Source organism: Dendropsophus ebraccatus, chromosome 1 (genome assembly GCF_027789765.1).
Source record: "Dendropsophus ebraccatus isolate aDenEbr1 chromosome 1, aDenEbr1.pat, whole genome shotgun sequence".
NCBI classification, from domain to species: Eukaryota; Metazoa; Chordata; class Amphibia; order Anura; family Hylidae; genus Dendropsophus; species Dendropsophus ebraccatus.
The window spans coordinates 165693995-165710317 of record NC_091454.1 but is presented as its reverse complement, the minus strand read 5'-3'; the positions used below and the strand labels follow the sequence as shown (position 1 = coordinate 165710317).

General features: G+C 42.2%; 1 long non-coding RNA gene across 1 annotated transcript in view; it reads right to left on the bottom strand.

The window, feature by feature from the left end:
• Positions 1-12240, bottom strand: part of LOC138779656 (uncharacterized) — a 113881-nt gene extending 101641 nt beyond the window's left edge. The window contains exon 1 of the long non-coding RNA XR_011361118.1: positions 12130-12240. This is a non-coding gene — a long non-coding RNA (uncharacterized lncRNA). The remainder of the gene's footprint in view (positions 1-12129) is intronic.
• Positions 12241-16323: the final 4083 nt, after the last annotated feature.

The window sequence follows — 16323 nt, the reverse complement described above, 5'->3', positions numbered from 1 at the left end:
AAGGAGTTAGTTACGTACCACTAGTGTTCACTTACGTAAGCTTTAAGGAATGTAAGCCTCTCTACGTGTTTAGAAGGTCAGCGCCATATTGTAATGGCATCACTAAATATACAAAATATGTCATCCTTAACAAGCTCTGCCTACTTCACCCACCGGAGTCTCTTACATTAATTGCCATAGGAGCACTTTGGCATCAAGGAAAACTCTAAGGCAGTGTTTCCCTACTGCAGTCCTTAAGACCCACTAACAGGTCATGTTTTAAGAATATCTCATACAAAGAACACCTGATAATACCTGATAAGTATAATTATATCAACTGTGAAATACTAAGGGAATCCTCAAAACATGACCTGTTGTTAAGGCCTGAGGACTGGAATTGAGAAACACTGCTCCAAGGTAAATTTGAAACCCCCATGAGAAAATAATGGTGCTGAAAAATACTGACAATTCCACTAATATTGTCAGTGGAACAAAGTATGTACCAGGAATATAAGTGCCTCAATGAATTACCGATACATAATTTATGCACAGTAATAATAATAAAAATGTTAGCTTCCTATGAGAATGTCAGCCAGTAGTTGTTTACATGAAAACTAAAGCTCTGCGAGACTCATTCGTGTCTCCACAGTCACCATATTTCACAGGCGGTGGATTGAGAGTAAGCAATCCAAAGAAAGTACACTTCATTTCACAGCTACACAGTACAACAAGCAGATGAACAGATGAATTCATTGCATAGTCTGCAACAAGCTCCTCAAATAAAGTTAGATAGATAGATAGTGTTTTCTTTTTTTTTTTTGCTATTTATGTTTTCTCTCTTTTACATTAAAAAGTGTGTGTGTGGGGGGGGGGGGGGGGGGAGACTTTGTCCGTCAATCATTCCCATTCTTAGGCCTCAGTCACAGTGTTTTTCAAGGAGCGTGATTGTGTGCGCTCTGTGAAAAACACTGGACGTCTGTTGATTGCATCTGGGAGCGGTGACGGCACTAAGAGACGGGAGCGGGGGAGATAGGAGTGGTAAGAGACGGGAGCGCTAAGAGATGGGAGCGGGGGAGATAGGAGTGGTAAGAGACGGGAGCGCTAAGAGACGGGAGCGGGGGAGACAGGAGTGGTAAGAGACGGGAGCGCTAAGAGACGGGAGCGGGGGAGATAGGAGTGGTAAGAGACGGGAGCGCTAAGAGATGGGAGCGGGGGAGATAGGAGTGGTAAGAGACGGGAGCGCTAAGAGACGGGAGCGGGGGAGATAGGAGTGGTAAGAGACGGGAGCGCTAAGAGATGGGAGCGGGGGAGATAGGAGTGGTAAGAGACGGGAGCGCTAAGAGATGGGAGCGGGGGAGATAGGAGTGGTAAGAGACGGGAGCGGGGGAGATAGGAGTGGTGAGAGATGGGAGTGCTGAGAGACGGGAGCGCTAAGAGACGGGAGCGGAGGAGATATTAGTGGTGAGAGATGGGAGTGCTGAGAGACGGGAGCGCTAAGAGACGGGAGCGGATGAGATATTAGTGGTGAGAGATGGGAGTGCTGAGAGACAGGAGCGCTAAGAGACGGGAGTGGAGGAGATATTAGTGGTGAGAGATGGGAGTGCTGAGAGACGGGAGCGCTTAGAGACGGGAGAGGGGGAGATGTGAGCGGGCGACAGGATCGGAGAGAGCCAGGAGGAGTGACAGGAGCAAGGGGAGATATGAGCGGTGAGAGATGGGAGTGGTGAAAGATGGGAGCGGGGGAGATGGGAGCAGGTGACAGGTGCGGTGACAGTATACACAGAAAATAATAGTCCAACCAGAACTATTATGGATGAATTAGTATAAATGAGGCAATGAGCTGCCCACAGTGTGAAATATAAGTGAATAAATCCAATGTTTCCTGCTCTCACGGCTTTATAGATCTATTTTGGATCCATAAAGCCTTGACAGTGGTAGCATTGCATTTATTCAATACATACAATACTTATAATTATGTGAAAACTGTTTTTATAGGGGACTATTACTGATAAGTGATGTAAGAAAGTTGTAAATATTCCTTAAAGGGAACCTGTCACATTGAAAATGCAGCCCAATCTGCAGACAGCATGTTATAGAACAGGAGCTGAGCAGAGTTTTGAGGGGAAATTCCCAGAATAACGAAACAGATGAAAAAACGGATGGAAAAATGTATGCATTTGTGTGTATCCGTTTTTCCATTGATTTCCATTAGGAAAAAAAAACTGATTCGTTTTTTTTAATGTACACAAAAAACGTAGTTGACCTAAATTTTGTGTCCGTTAAAAAAATTAAAAAAAAACAGATCCGTTTTGATTCGTTTATTTATATAATGGAAGTCAATGAAAAAATTGCAAGAACTAACTTGAACCCAGCCTAAGTAGTCAAGTGGGCGGTCATTGCAGTGACTGACAGCTATCTGTGTATGACTGCATATAGAGAGCAGATTATTAAAGTTTGAATTGATTATTATTTATTACTTATTATTTTTAACCTTTTACTATTTTTTTTACAAATCTTTATAGAATTTTAGATTTAATAAAATATCATCTAGCTGTTTGCTTCAGCCTTTTTCACCTATCAAAACAGAAACTTATTAGATGACTAGGGGAACCCCATCCTCCCGACTCCCTAGCCAAATAACAGATCACCACACTAAATCAGTGTTCTTGTTTTAAGTGTTATAAGTTTCAATGGTATAAGTAGTAATCCCAAAAACTGATGTTAAGTTGTAATGCTTTTATTTTTTATCCATCTTTTATCTGTTTTGATTTTGTTGTCAAAAGTTTATCTTTTCGAAGGCTAATGCAGTTATTAACCAACTTGATTATATCATTTTGTATGGTATAATGTTTTACTTCGGAACCAATCAGTGCTTACCCCGCAAATTGGTTTCCCGTGATTTTAACCGATGTAAACCCCACTGTTTGTATACTTCTTATGGATCTGACGAAGCGAGGATTCTTAAAACGTGTTATCCATTAATAAATTACATTTTCATTTGCTATAACTATGTCTCTATCATCCCTTGGGGAGTAGTAAGCAGACAGCTGGTCAGCGCCTGAACTACCTGGTTACGCTGTGCAAAACTACCTGGTTACGAAAGTGCAAAATTGAACAATGGCTGCGTCATTAAGGGGTTAATTGCATTTTCAGTGCGACAGGTTCCCTTTAGTATCCATCGACTTATGTGTTTATCTCTAGCAGAAAGTGGTTCCAGCAAATGCCATGCATGACTGCCATTGGAATCAATGACCAATTGTTTTGGTTGAAATCATCCACTTTCATTAACTGTACTCTAATGTGTATGCGTGCCTTAGACGATCTTAGAAGTTATAGTATATTAGGGTAGCAAATAGGTTACCGAGACCAAGGCGAGGGCACGGGGCAGGCACAGGCATCTTTACTGCAGCATGCATTTCCCACAGAGTAGCTGCAGATCTCAGGCCGATAAGAGGTGTCTGAAGGAGCGGGCGTAAATAAGGGTCCTGACAGTATTTATGTTGTGAAATGGGACATCAGATGTGTTAGCTTCAGTTCATTCGCAGCCCTGATTTACAGGTGGTGCTGCACAGTAATCTTTAGATGGATTTCTAAGTGGTAAATGCAATCTTGCTCATTGCTTCATTTTTAAAGGTCATCTTGGGATATAATTTCACTGCCTCTAAAGCGTGTTGATCAATATTCCTAATAGTACTTTGCAGTTAATGACACTGTGGAGTCATTTTTCTGACCTTTTCCTACACATTAAAAAGTTAGCTGGGAATTTCTTGGAATGCAGGAGCTGTATGCACTGTAAGGTCTTCTGCTTTTACTCCAGAGAAACCTTTTATCTAATTATAACTTAGCCCGAAAAAATAACTGTCAAAGAATCTGTGGTGGAAGCCAAGAAATCAATGATGTCAGTACCTGAGAGATTATGGATATATAGTTAAATATCCATGTCCTCATATATACCCTTTTTCCCGGAACTTCACAAGTATAGTCAATGGTGGAGAACAAGTTATTGTAATTCAATTCAGAGCAAATTACAGTGATCCCTCGACTTACAATGGCCTCAGGTTACAATATTTTCAACATACAATGGCCCTTTCTGGACCATTGTATTTTGAGACCAGACTCAACATACAAAACTAGTTTTGCATTAGGCAAGGCCCCAAGGCAGCCCCTGCACCTTTCCAGTCTCAAATAACACCTACTTTCTACTTACCACCTTCTGCTTGCTACCTCACTACTTCAAGCACCTAAACCCTCTATGTTGTCCATCAGGAGAAAGGATATTGTTGGCATTACTTTTATCTTTTGCACTCATTTCATTTTATTGTATTGCACTGAAGAGTTTACAAGTAAAGCTGTATCCTGGTTAAGTGCTGGACTCTGTCCTTATTCTGCACTTGCACCCAAACACACCCAGTGCCACCCTTACAAAGTCTAGTGCTAGTGTACCAGGGGTAGGCATCACCACTCCTGGCCACCGGGACAAGTGCATATTCAAAACACTAAGTAGCCCACTGCTGTTACCACCTAGCAACCCTAGGCCACGGCAGTATCTGCTTATTTTTTCTGAAAGGGGTTATTCAGCGCTACAAAAACATGGCCACTTTTCCCCCACTCTTGTCTCCAGATTGGGTGGGGTTTCAAACTCAGTTTCATTGAAGAAAATGGAGCTTAACTGCAAACCGCACCTGAACTGGAGACAAGAGAGTGGCCATGTTTTTGTAGTGCTGGATAACCCCTTTAAATCTTTATTTTTCCTCATTTTAGGGGCATCAGAACCAAATAACAATTTTCTATGGAATTTTGGTCTCACGATAGTTTGAACGTACAATAGTCTCAACCGGCAATGGTCATCCTGCAATCAATTTATATTGTAACTAGAAATGAGCAAATTTACAGTAATAATGAAGTGAATCGCTTCATTATTGGGTGTTGGGAAAAGCTGCATCCACTCCTGGGAAACTTCTCCCAGTTTCCCAGGACTAGATTCAGCTTTTCCCAGCACTCGGGGAGGAGCAGCACTGGGTGATAGTCAGGTGAATGGAAGCAGGCTGATGAGCAGATTTCAGAGATAACAAAGTCATTTTCTTTATTACTGTAAATTTGCTCATCTCTCATTGGCTGTAGCAGTCACATGTCTGTGTCAAGAGGGACTAGGAGGAAAAGACCAGTATTAAGGCCTTATTACATTATCGATTATCGGCCTCACTTGGCTGTTTACCAACCGTTGAGGCTGATAATCATTCAGTGTAATAGCACGTTAAAAGGCAATGACCAGCTGGTATGCTGGTATGCAATGTCTGCTGTTCATGGTGTTTTAACATGCTGAATGATCTAAGGATCATTATTGCGAACGTTATTATGATCATTTGAATACTGTAGTATTTGAGTATACAATCACAATAATGTAATAATGAATGAACAATGTGTACATACACTGAAAAATTTCCGAATGAATAACAATAATTTTATGGTCAGCTTAGAAGATGTGATCAATGACATAAAAATTTTCATTTGTTGTTTGATTGTGTCCTGCATACACGCTGAAAGACTATCGCTTAAGTTCGAACAATGTACCAATTTTTAAAACAATTATCTTTCTGTGTAATAGGGCCCTTAACCTGCAAAGTGCTAAAATGGGAACATTAGGAGATGAGTGTGATGAGAACTGCTTATCTATTGTTTTACACCATTCTGAGGCAAGTGACTGGACAACCATTTTGCAGGGCTCAATCCTAACAATCCATTTCTTTCTACCTAATACATGACAGTTTAGTCTGTTTAGTCCTCAGTAGGTCTGTTTAGCTTGTCTTTTAAGGCCCCATCTAACAACTGAATCTATGACTGACAATGCTCTAGACTTTAAAGGACCATATGGTCCACTTTGACTTAAGTGGATGCTTAGGATGCCTATTGATTTCAGCAAAAGCATTATGGTTTGATGGACATTAACATTAGCACTTGGCTATGGTCACTGAAGTACCTGTTTCTAGTATAGAGACCTGCCATATAAGAATTGGTTGTCCAAACCAGACAGCCTTTTTAAAGGGGTTATCCGGCAAAAATATTTTTCTTTCAAATCAACTGGTGTCAGAAAGTTATATAGATTTGTAATTTACTTCGATTAAAAAATCTCAAGTCTTCCCAAAATTATTAGCTCCTATGTGTTATGCAGGAAATGTTTAATTTTCAGTCTGACACAGTGCTCTCTGCTGACATCTCTGGCCGAGACAGGAAGTTTGTCTTGGTTTTCTATGAATCCTCATAGAAAACCTCTCCTGCTCTGGACAGTTCCTGTCTCGGCCAGAGATGTCAGCAGAGAGCAGTGAGTCAGACTGAAAATAAAACATTTCCTGCTGGACATACAGCAGCTGATAAGTATGGGAAGACTTGAGATTTTTTTAATAGAAGTAAATTACAAATCTATATAACTTTCTGACACCAGTTGATTTGAAAGAAAAAGATTTTTGCTGGACAACCCCTTTAATATAAAGAATATCTACTGGCAAAATAAGAACTAGCCAGTTCAACTAAATCCTTATATATAGTAACTATTTGGGGTCTGTCAAGTCTAAGCCCAGCCTTGTACCTATGTCATTGTGTAGTTGTAATACTATGAAATGGTAATATTTGGTAATGGTGTGGACTGTGGATGTAATATTTTTCCCTTGTAAAGTAATATTATTTGGTCCACTATATTCAGATGGAAAGTAAGAGGGATTCTGAGACTGCTATCTGACCCCCTCTTTTCCTGATATTTTTTGCCAGCAAAAGTGGTGAGGGATTACCATTTATATTTCATACCAAATATAATACAGTGGTGCATTGGATTACGTGTATAATTCGTTTTGGGACTTTCGTGCTTGTAATCAAAATCATTCTTAAAGCAAAGCAAATTTTCCCATAAGAAATCATTGAAATGCAGACAATTGGTTCCACATCCCAAAATAATGTTGTTTTTTTAAATTCTGAATAACATGTAAAACAAATGAAACAAGCATTAAGAAACAACTGAATATGTCATAGTATAAGTAACTGTACAGTATAGCAATCAGCATGTAGTGCATAATGTATAGTAAGTGCATAAACCTGAAAACACAGCCGAAGTTTGTAAATATAGGATGGAACTGCACATCCCCATAATGGAGTAGCGCAACGCAACAGGCTAGAATAGAGAAGCAGGGCTGCTGTCAGAGGTATGTATGGTCACATGACAGCAATGGGGAAGGGGTGTGTTCAGCATGGACCAATCAGGATGTAAGAATCACAGGACTGTGCAGGAGGACAGTGACAGAAACTTTTCTATACAGCAGTGTGAATGGCTGAGTGTAAGTACAGGCACATTATAGCAGCAGTGTGCATAGCTGAGTGTAAGTGCAGGCAGATTATAGTAGGAAGGGAGAGGATGGGAAAAACAAGGACTGCAGGGAGCATGAAGGAATTAGCAGGGCAGATGTGGGCACAGTACAGCAGCACTCTCTGTCTGGGGAGAAAGAGGTTACAGCTATGAAGAGATTACCTCCACAGTCCTGTCCCCTGATGCAAGCCCCAGTCTGAAGTGGATCTGCTATGATTTGAAAGTTGAGGGAGACTTTCTGGGTCAGAGTACAGGGCAACAAAGTTACAAGCGCTCTCAATCCAAGTTACTCTTAAACCAAGGTGCCACTCTATACTCTTTTCAGTGCACCTACCTCCAAAAACATTCAAACATAGTTCCAATTATCTGAATAAGGGTATAGTTACTCTTAGTGACTAGGGCCATGTGAGTATTAAATATGGCCCTGCATAATGCCCTTTGAAATAAGAGGGGAACCATGTAATACATGGTGGGATCATGCCTTTCAGAGGGAGGACGGCTTAGAAAGTCAGGACCCTTTTTAATGGGTGTGATGGACAAACTGCAAAAACTGCATTCAATTCTGTGTTTTCAAAACCACAGCAAAGTCCTTTCCCATAGAAGCTGATTTGAAGTGCAGGTTGTACCTGATATACCTTACAGAGAATTCTGTAGGTATCTCATTAAAGTAATATAATCTGTACATTATTGCTGCAAAGAGGTTCTGCAGCTTTTTATTTTGTTTAGTACAATAAATTTGAATAAATGCTAATGTTCGTGTGAAAGCTACACTGCAACCACATGGAGGACACGAATAGGCTTGATCGAATATCTGAAAAAGCTAGGTTCGATCGAACTGGATCCTAGCCAGACCTTCCGCATTTAATTGCTGATGTCTTCATGGTCCGTGTGGAAGGAGGAGACAGCCCGGGGACCGCCTGGAATTCCGGGATTCAGCCTTATAACACATAGGGAGTTGGGAAAAATCTTTCCACAGCTGCACAGTGTAGTTCAGTGATAACATCACTGAGGGATGACGTTACTACCTGCAGGGGAATTAGAAACCCTCTTTCACACGAGTCAATGGACTGGTGAGATAGGTGAGTTTAGTGCTCTTATAACACCTCACAGCTACTATGGCTGAGTAGTTCTATTTTCAGCCATGTCTAAACATTTATCTGGGTGTTGTGAGTCAACTATGTAAGCTTGCCATTTTCTGTACCCCGGCATACACTGTTGTATTAGGAGGTAAATAAATTAAATATTTTGCCCTTTAGTGCTAACACTCGCGGATTGTGTCTATAAGGATGCATGGAACATTGGTCACATGACTCTCCCCACATTGGTTTCTATGTAGAAACTACTAGAAGGTCTGGGTGAAGAGTTTCCCAAGTCCAACCTGTACAGTCCCCAAAGGGCTGGATTATCACAGTCAGTGTCTGGTCCTGGCCAAGAACCACGTAACTCACCCTTGACGTAAAGTTCATTTCTGACCCAGAGTCAGCTCTAGGTCAATTACAGAGATCACAGCACCATGTGGCTTTTTTTTTTTTAACCATACTGTCTCCAGTCCATGCCAAGAGGGCATTCTTCTCATGTATCCTGTTCCTGCTCCCAGAGGGAAAATTGTCTAGCCAGCAGAGGGAATAGTTTCTAAGGACTCTTCTATTATTACTTAACACTTTGTTGGCTTCCGGATGGAGTGCTGCGTGACCTTTACATCATGATTGTCTGTATCTTACACCCTGCGATAGGGAACGATAGGGATGTGAGTAGAAGTCTTCTCAAGTGTCTTCACCACAGTTACCCAACCTGTGTAGGCTCTTTTTTGTTGGAGAATCATGTACACTGGACTGTACCCAAAGCACTTTCCTTGTCAATATTACTGCTAACAAAGCACCTAAAGGAAAATGTGAACAATTTCCACACATCCATTCTAAAGTTTTATAACTCTCCAACCCATTTGACCGGCCCGGGACCCCCGCTGGGCTCTGGGATTTACTATGCTGCCAACGTCACAGCCCACTCAGCTAGTCAGTGACTGGGGCAGGATGCCTGACCAACCTCATAACCCCCGCTGTTAGGCATGATGATGTCACAACTCAGGGGAAAATGCCTTCTGGCAGGGGTTACAAGGTTAGTCAGGTAGCGCGTATCGCAGGCATAGGGAGAGGTAAGAAGTCAATCATGCTTATTTTCTCCCCTGCCCCTGCCGCCTCAGAACATATTGTTTCGGTCGAACTTTAACTCCTGATTGCAAGTTACCTATGTATCTTTATTACACACACTTAATGGGTTCACGCCCCCCAGAAACCTCTCCAAGTTTACAACAGGGTCGAGGACTACTCCTTTGCTGTGCAGACCCCCAACAGCCACAATAGGATCTACAGGGTTAGCTAGCCACAAGGCCAGTAAAAGGGCTTTCACTCGTCCACACCTGATGACCCCCTTGCACATGGAATACGTCATATTCCCCGCTCTCCTAACTTCAATGTCGCAATTGCTCAGTCACTGATTGGCTGAGCAGGCAATCACTCTGCCGGGTACGGTGACTCTGAGCAGGACCTCGGGGCAGCGCTACGGGGCATGAGGAGGGGTGAGTTTACTTGTTTGTTATTTTCCAGCACCCCCTCTGACTGCCTGCATTTTTACACTTTTGTGAGACTTCTCCTTTAAGGCAGCTTGATAAATCTAGACTATTGTTTTAATGGTGTGTTTTGTAAGCACTTTGCTGGAACACTGTGCACAAGTGTCTTCGATTCTCTTTCTAATGCTTGTTGTTTGTGGCTCACCAGCTTTGTGCAGGAAACAATGTAAGGGACTGAGTAGGCAAATGTGTTTAGTTATGCTTTTACAGTGGGTTACTAGATGGCACTGCTGCTCAACACTGTCCACAGCGCAGTCAGCAATGCGTATGCCAGGAGAAATAGAGAATGGGTTTTATTCTCCCAGCAGAAGTAGCAGCACACTTATAACACCAGTGCTCTCTGCACAGCTGTGGATTTGGAAGGGATCTCCAGACCGCCTCTGCATGTCTCTTTGCAACACTTCTTTAAATGGGACCCCCTTACAATGTAGCAATCCTTGCTATTGTAAGCTTTGCACTTTTTTTGTTCAAAATCAACAAATAAAATGTATTACAAGCAATGAAAGTGAATTTAGCTACATTTCTAGCTAATGCCAGATACCAGTAGTGGCAGCTTGCAACCACATTTAATTTCATTATCTGCAATGTACTGTGATACAGGTAGTGCAAAACTGAGATCTTTGACTGGCGGAACATTTCTCTCTATGCAACCATACCCTTCATGGTTCCAGCCATATTGAACTAAAGCTAAGGGGAGAATATAATAAATGTGTATAAATCATATGTATATGCAGAGAAATAAATGTTTAAATTTACATGACGAACAAAGAAAAACGTCATTCAAATCCATTTTATACAATACTGTAATAGGCCTTCCATAGAAGTAAATGTAACATTGTAAGTAAAGCAATATTGACACGGTGAGGCATACGGGATTCTGTTCGGAATTTCTGCCTATGTTTCTGCAGTGTGAGTGTGGATCCACTGTGCTACTCAACCAGTTTGGCTTTAGGCCACAACTGGGAGCCCTCTAGGTCTTCCCCCTTTATTCTGCTCCAAGTGTGTTTCTGGTGTGAGCAGCAACTGGTTTCTAAGAACAAGACAGTCGGTGCTAAGCATCAGAAAAGAGTATACATGGTAAGCAAGCCAGGTCATCAGCAGGAGAGATAGCACAGCAGTACTAGGGATGAGATGGGTATCGTGGTCAGACAGGCAAAGGATCAGGGCAGGCTGCTTCAGACGCAGGTCAGACAATCTAAATTGGCAACAGCAGAGGAACACAGTACAGACAGGAGGTAGACAAAAAACATAATCCAAAGAACAGGCAGAAGTCAGGATACATGGAAATACAGCAAACACCTTTGATATGGGTGCAGGAATGCAACAACACTCAGGCAAGGCCTTTATAAAGCTGCCTCTATAAATCCAGAGCAGTTGGCTGCATGCAGACCCTAGTGGCCCAAGGTATCATTGCTGTATGGATCAGAAGGAAAAAGAAGAACTTGAAAAACACAAAGACGAGCAGGCCAAAAATCAGCATAAAATACAGCAGAGGAGTGGACAGGACCACAGCGGAGAGCAGGAGCAGGATCCAGACACTACCAACGAGGGTTGGAAATGGATCGCTGTCGGGTGTTGGCCGGAAGCTTTGCAACACCTTACATCACAGGTGTCAAACTCGCAACTCTCCAGCTGTTGCAAAAGTACAATTCCCATCTTTGGCTCTACCGACATGATGGGAATTGTAGTTTTACAACAGCTGTAGGACCATGAAATTGATACCCCTTAACACAGTTTAAACAACCCTTAGAAGCAGAATTGCTTGTCACATAACCACCTCCAATAGAGAGAGAAATAATTCATAAAGTAAATGTAGTAAAATCTCCTCAGCAACAGTCTTTGTTCTGATGCAGGAAGTATATCCTGACCTCAGAGACAGTTTAAAAAATTGTTCTGAAATTGCTGGTAGCAGTAATTACTAGCTGTGATTCCGCTGTTAAATCACTACAGGAAAATATATTTTTCTTACAGGGAAATTATAGCTGGAAAAATTGTTAGTATGTAAGGTGTGTATGTGTAAGAGCAGCTGTGATAAACTGTGGCTCCTAAAATATTAAACAACTGAGAGGCACCTGAATAGTTAAAGAGGTTTTCCAGCCCAAAATGCAGAAAATAACAACATTATACTTGTCTTTAGAATTCACCGCTGCTGTGAAGATCCTGCATTACATACCGGCATGATGTCTTCCATAGCAGAGACATATCATGTAAGCAGGTCATCCAGTCCCAGCCTGCTATAGTGACATCACTATGGTCAATAAGTCCCTGCAGCGACCTGTGATTTCCAGACCTGCACAGAACAAAAGAAAAATAATATCTTACTCTGTTCAGCCATAACATTAAAATCACCCACCTAATATTGTATAGGTCACCCCCTTCTCTGCAAAAACATCAAGGAATGGGTCTTTCAGGACATCTAAAGGTGCCCTGTAATATTTGGGGCCAAGGTATTAGCAGCAAATCTTATAAAGGTCCATATACACCTTATACTTTAGCTGGCCTTGCTCATGGTGGGTTTGGGCACTGTTATTAGTTGTATAGGGCTCTTCCGACCAACCACCGATAGATGCTTTCAGGGGAGATATGGGGCAGATATGATGTAAAATCACCTCCAAATCCCTTTTTTTCTGGCAGAGATAAGCTGCAGCCAGAGCGCTCTAGCTGCAGCTTAACCCTCCCCTAGAGAACATAGAAACACTTGGCCATGCCTAACATTCAGAGGCCGTGCTTCAAAGCAGTTGGGCGCCATCTCCCTGCTGGGGAGGAGAGGCCCAATTGCCTTGAAGGCCCGCCTAGGTGACACTGTCCAACCATTACATAAAAGGAAAGGCCGGGCAAAATAATTTTAATATATGTTATTGCCCAACAAAAGTTATAAAAATTACTAATAGACACTTATGGGAAATGCACCTATAGTTTATGTGATGTGACATCACCAACTTTACAGAGACCTGAAGACGACAAGGCTGTAGTAAGTGCAGGCAAAATGCAGTGTAGGTGTGTTTCCCATATACAGTGTCTATTAGTAATTTTCATAACTTTTGTTAGACAATAACATATCTTCAAATTATTTTGAACAGACTTCCCCTTTAAGCTATTTTAGAGCAGAAAAAAGACACAGACAAGTTTTATACAGGTATTTATTGAATGTGCAGCAAGTACGTGTGGAGAACCACACATAGAATAAGGGGGGGGGGGGCAATATCACTTTAAGCTCTTGTAGCAGGAACTTTACAGTGAATGTCGGCCTGCAGTGGGTATCAGCAATTCAAATAATGACCCAGACTAAAAGTAGAGAAAGTAGAGAGCTGCCTAAAGCACCATTGCAGTGGGAGTACAAATGTTAGGGATTGGTTGGGAAAGAAGACCGAAGCAAATTTAGTGACTGTCCATCTGACAACTATCAGGTAACCTTTAGAGAGGGTGGTGGAGTATACTGTGCAAGTCCCGGGCCTTGTCCTAACAATAACTTCAAGACCTTCACTTACATCAATCCACAGAACAAAATGGATCCATACAATGCTTCAGATTTTTTACAAGAATTACATTTGTGTGGATCCCTTCAGGAACTTATGGTCTATACATGTTCACACCATAAACATCAGCAATTTTACATTTTTGTGTGTCACTTCTACAAGACATGTTAACAAAAAAACAATCATTGCTAGTCATTATAAAACTGTCGACATGAAAAGTGTAGGCATTGCCCTTGTAGAACAACCATTACATCACCTTAAAGTAGAAAAAAATCTTATAAATGAAAAGTGTAATACGATTGGTTGCTATGGGCAAACCTCTCATTTTTCCATAGCAACAGGTAAAAGCGATAATAAAATGGTATTGTACTCTTTATTGTGATTGACAGATGAGACTGAGTATATAAGGAGTATATTGTCTCTAGTAAAATCACGTCTAAATATTTAATCAAAATCCCCCGCTAGCAAAGCTTTTAAACATTTTCCATAGAAGAAGCCTGAATAATGTGTGCTATGGAATAAATTATGATATTGAAACAATCATTTAAGCCTAATTTGGTGAAGTGCATGGCTGCCGCTTGTTACTGTATGACAATTAATGCTGAGGATCTAGTAAATAAATGTATTTCTGATTATCTTCATTACATAGCTGACACTTTGTAACATAAAAAAAAAAAAACTACAAAGAAACAAGAATAATGCATTGCGCTAATGACAAAGTGTCAGCACTGAACATGTTAAGCAAACAATAATTTTTTTTTCCTCCTATTATTCAATTAAACACTTTTCATTCAGTGGATTATGTTAAATATTGCTGCCTCCCACACACTTGTCAGCGTGTCCTTATGTTTTGATTTGTGCTATAAGCATTACTAGTGTGGCTTGCAAATCAGGATTTCAGATCTCTCTGTGTTTTTCGAAAGAAATAACATTCTTTTCATCCGCAGTTGCAAGTTTTAGATTATGAACGGTTCTATTTTTAGGAATGTCACAAAACAGATAAAAGTGCATGGTATTCTGCTATTTGCAGGCTAGCTGTTACTATGGCAGCTGCTCAGGGTCAGCATAGAAAACTGGAGGTGTTTGCAGGAATGTTCTGATTGATATATGCATTCGGAAATGACAGCGTTATTTTTGGCTTTGTTAGATTATATTTTTAACAATTTAACTAAATGTGCCTGAAAATATAGCATCATTGTGATTGAATGGAGAAGTGCCCCGAGGTGCTCTTCTGCTTAGGACATTATCATACATCACGTATATGATGTTTCCGTCTACTTACTCAACTGGGCAGAGTCATGCATGGAACAGGGCTTCCAATAAGGATTGCTATGGTTACCAAAGGAAACAGTATATAGACATAAAAATCTAATGGTTGGGTCTCAGATCTTCTAAATGTTATGAAGGCAACTCCTATAGTGAAGCGTGCCTGGCAGTCGGCTGACAGCTATAGGTTTGTGTTATGAAACCCCAGGCTATTGTCTGCCGTTGCCAGGAATACTGCGGTTCACCCTACAGGATTGAATATTTCTTTGTATGCCTTTATTATTCTGCTACTGCCTGTGCATATCCCATAGTACAAGCGTTCCTAGGTATTACCAGTAAATCATATATAGTACAATTGTCGTATTTCAAGAAACACATTAATGGCCATTTTGTCAAAGTCAGCTGGTTAGAACAAGTAAAGATACCTAACTTGACATGAATTGAAGCTCTTCTTTGTTCTTGCTCTAAAAGCTCTATCAGATTGCAAGAACAACAGTCTAGCCACAGGCTTCTAACTAGATTGATATATGACATGGACCCCTCCAGGATCTTACTAATGTAACTTGTATGTTATTTGAATGTAGAGTTAAAGGGGTACTCTGGCGGGGGGGGGATTTTTTCCTAGGACCGGGGAGGAGGTGGCTGGGGGAAACGACGTCCACTCACCTCCCCGCTTCCAGCAGCGGGTCCCGCATGGCGGCACTCCGGTCCCCGTTTCCCGGCCGCTTCCTGGTGCCTGACGCGGGCCCGAGAAGTGGCGTCTCAGGTCCGCTTAGCCAGTCAGTGATGGAGGCAGGATCCGTTTCAAGTCCGCTCAGATCCCGCCTCTGTCAGTGACTGGCTGAGCGGACCTGAGACGTCACATCTCGGGCCCGCGTCAGACACCAGAAAGCGTCCGGGAACCGGGGACCGGAGCGCCGCAATTCGGGACCCGCCGCTGGAAACGGGGAGGTGAGTGGTCGTCGTTTCCCTCAGCCACCTCCTCCCCGGTCCCCCTGCTGGAGTACCCCTTTAATTTTTTATAAGTGTACTCCTAAAAAAATCTTTGAGGTTGCAGTTCTCTTGGAGACTGCAGTGTGTTTTCCTGCAGGATCTCCCTATATTCTGTAACAGAAAGAGTCGTGGATCCGCAAAACCACTGCTAGTGATGATGTAAGCTGCACCAGGGAGCGTAGTCTAAGGGGCCGCTACCCAGTTCGCTACCCCTGGCATGGCTTTCTAGCGGAGGCAGGCAAGGTGCAGTTGGTGCAGCAGGCAGGACCACAGCAATCACAGTGCGGGAACACTGCCGGCTGGAAGCACGGGCAGGAACCATGGGCAGGAACTACGGGAGAAGTGGGACCACATGCTAAAAAGCATGCAGAAGCTCCAACACTAGGGTCAGGGAAGGGCAGGAATTTATAGGGAGGTGTCAGCACATATAAAATAAATTAGGGACGTACTGTCCCTTTAAATCACAGAGAGCAGCAAGTGCATGCCCTAGGAGGTGGGGATGCACTCCAGACAGAACTGGAGCTAGTAGGAGTGCGGGCACGCGTGGTTGAGGAAAAGGCGGCATTGGGCCCCTGCACATGGGCTCCGGCATACACTGGGGACAGAGTGAAGGGGGAATGGGTGCAGTGGTG